Here is a 3,220-nt window from a genome sequence, read left to right on the forward strand (position 1 = left end):
CGCCGGAGGGGGAGGAGGAGGAGGAGGAGGAGGAGGAAGGGGGGGGTTGGGAGGCTCTTCCCGGCGAGCCCTTACCTGCTCCGTGCTCCGGAGGGGCTGGGCCGGCCGCGGGTGCCGGGACCGGGACCGGACCGGGGCCGGACCGGGACCGGGGCCGGGCCGGGGAGGGCGGCAGGAATGCGGGGAGCGCGGCGGGCTCCCGGGTCCGCGCACGGAGCCAGGCGCAGGGACGGGAAAGTTTATGCAAGGGAGGAGCAGAAAGTTGGGAGTCAATCAGGAGGCGGCGGGGCCGGGCCGACCCTCCTCCCTCCCTCCCGCTGCCCTCCTCCTCCTCCTCGTCCTCCCGGCCCTCCCTCCCGCCTCCCCTCGACCCTCCCTCCCCGTCCGCCCCCCCGGGGCGGCGGCGGCAGCGCTCCCCGACGGGCAGCGGGCACCGGGACGTGGGGCTTCCCCTCTGCCGGGAGGGTTTTTTTGTGGAAAGAGCAGCCCCGTAGCCCGGCTCGGCCCCGACCGGACTCTGGGAGCGCCCTCTAGGAGCCTTCCTCACCCTCCTCCTCCTCCTCCTTCTCCGGCCTACAGCCCCGGGATGCAGCCCCGGGCCGGGGCGTCAGGGTGCTGCTGTCCTGTGCAGTCACCCCAGCCAGGGTACCCCGTGCACACCTTCATCCCCTTCTGCACGTCTTCACCCCCCCTGCGCTCACCTTCATTCCTCTGTGCTCACCTTTATCCCTGTGCTCACCTTCATCCCCTTCCACACACCTTCATTGTCCTCTACACACTCTCATCCCCCTCCAGTCACCTTCATCCCCATCCTCATCCCCATCCTCTCCCAACACCTTTGTGCCCCTCCTCATCCCCATCCTCACACCCTCATGTCCCTCCAAACACCTTCATCCCCTTCCTCATCCCCATCCTTACACCCTCATCCTCTCCAGACACCTTTATCCTCCTCCTCCTCATCCCCCCTGGACACCCTCAGCCCCCCACACCCTGCCCGCATGGAGATTTCCCGTCTCCCCTGGACCCCCAGGACGGGGATCTCAGCCCACACCGTTCCCGTTTCCCAGGGGAACCCAGCCAGGACTCAGGCCGTGGTCACTTCCTCGGAGCGAGCCCAAGGGTGGTAACGCGTTAAGCCGCAGCCGCTGATCGCATGCGAGTCCCTGGCCACGACCCAGCCCGACTGTTGGGAACTGGGCCCCGAGACGGGCAATGTGTGGCCAAAAACCCCAGATCCACCGGCCATGGGGTCCGGCACGCACTGAGGAACCCAAAACCCACAGAGGTAAATCAGGGAGAGGGATCCTCCCGGCACCCGGCTTGGAGAAGGGATGCTCTTTACATCCCATCCCTTCTAGAGACATATTTTTCTAATTTTCGTGCCGAGCTTGGTTGCGTTCAAGCATTTCGGGACACGACAGCCAACGCCGCAGCCCGTAAAGTGACAGTCTCCAAAGCATCCAGCACATTCAGCAATCGTGTGTGATTAATAAAGCCCTATCACATTCTTCCACCCTTGGGCTGGTGCTAAACTTGTAAGAAATCTGGACCAAAAACTGCAACAAAATGGCTGCTATTCTCCAAGGGCCGTTCGAACCACTCGTTACTCATCCCTTACTTGGGCAAAAATGACATTGACTGCTCCTGGAGATGACAGGCTTAATTGAGTTCAATAGGAGTTTAGGCTGAGTAAGGCATGAGCAAACAAGCGTGCATTAGCCCATGAATAAAAGCCTGATCTGCAAATGTTTAGGAACACATGTAACGCCAGGCAGGGGAGTACCGAGGGGGTCACCGCCGCGCCGAGCCTGCCGGGACCGGGCTGGGGCTCGGTTACAGCCTCCGACCCGACCGCCGGAGACACCGGGATGGGCTTGTTCTGGAGCCTGGTGATCCCAGCCCGGCTCGGTGGTTTGTTTCTCTCCCGCCTCTTAATTTTTTTATTTTTTTTTTTTTCCTCCTTCAGAAGTCCGTAATCCTCGTTTCTGCTGTTCTTCGTCCACTGGTGGGAACAGCAACTTCCTTTCCCAAATTATAATATAAAAGAGCTGCAAGCAGCAACGCCATAAATAATATTTTCTTATGGCCAGAACATCCAAGTCTAGGCAAGACACCAAGAACAGCTACAACATTGTAAAACTCCAACACTTCTCCAGAATGGATTCACTAATTAAAAAATGATTCCTTTTTAAAAACAGTTGAAAAATATTGGCTTTCCCATTACTGCCTGTCGCTTGCTGTGCCAGGGAAGAGCCCATCCTGCAATCCCACAGCCCAGTTTACCAGCCACCAGTCTGCCTGTCCCTCTAAAAGATGTCACCGAAATAAATACCTGGGGAGGGGAAGGGGAGAGAAAAACACCCCGTCATCATCGCTCCTTTAATTAATTAATGTATCACCACTTCAAAGCGATGGGCTGGGGCGATGCTGGCCACCAGGAACCAAACATCTCCAGCCCTGCCATCAATGAGAGGGGTTTCCCTGCGCTGCCCTCCCCTCCCGCACCCCCCGGGATGTGGCCAGCGCTCTCCCTCCACAGGTTGCCCGGCCAGTGGGGAGAATGACCTTTTGGACCCCCATGGAAATACCCTACAGACCCACCTAAGAGTGCAGGGGCTGGGCTGGGTGCAGGGTCTGGGGCAGAGGCAGAAGGGACCAGTGGGAGAAGACCCCCCACTCCCATCCTCCTGCTCAGCCCTGGACCAGCATCTTCCCACCCATCGGCACGGGATGGGGATGCTGGCAACCGCAGGGACATTGGTCCCAGCCAGGATGTGGTGCTCAGCATAGAGATGGGACCTTATTTTTTTCCCTCCCTTTTCCTTTATAATCATCTTTGCAAAAATAAGACGCATTTCCCAGGAGGTTCCCGTGCCCAGCTGCCGACAGTCGCCTCCGGCCGTAACTTCATGGAGTTAAATCCATCCTCACCCTCAGCCTGACACCAGCCCCCTAAAACTGAACCTTCGGAAGCCTCAAAATCTCACTCCACAGGGAGCGAGATCCCATCCCCAGGGATCAAGAAAACCCTTTCTCCAAGGAAGACACGCACTTTGGGCTCAAAGGCTGTTGATAAGGCAATAAGGCTCCTTCTCCTCTTTTTTTTTTTTTCTTTTCTTTCTTTTTTTTTTTTTTTTTTTTTTTTTTAAAAAAAAAAAAAAAAAAAAAAAAAAAAAAAAAAAAAAAAAAAAAAAAAAGTTCTAGGAAAAATATTAAACCC

The 3,220-nt window shown here is 56.7% G+C and overlaps 1 protein-coding gene across 1 annotated transcript in view; it reads right to left on the reverse strand.

Moving 5' to 3' along the window:
• The window catches only part of TEAD3 (TEA domain family member 3), a 24,904-nt gene extending 24,669 nt beyond the window's left edge, over positions 1–235 (reverse strand). Inside the window, exon 1 of the mRNA XM_014953749.1 lies at positions 76–235. The gene's annotated coding sequence lies outside the window, so the exon portion shown is untranslated. The remainder of the gene's footprint in view (positions 1–75) is intronic.
• Between the last annotated feature and the right edge of the window lie 2,985 nt (positions 236–3,220).

This window comes from Calidris pugnax, unplaced genomic scaffold (genome assembly GCF_001431845.1).
Source record: "Calidris pugnax isolate Ruff unplaced genomic scaffold, ASM143184v1 scaffold245, whole genome shotgun sequence".
Lineage (NCBI taxonomy): Eukaryota > Metazoa > Chordata > Aves > Charadriiformes > Scolopacidae > Calidris > Calidris pugnax.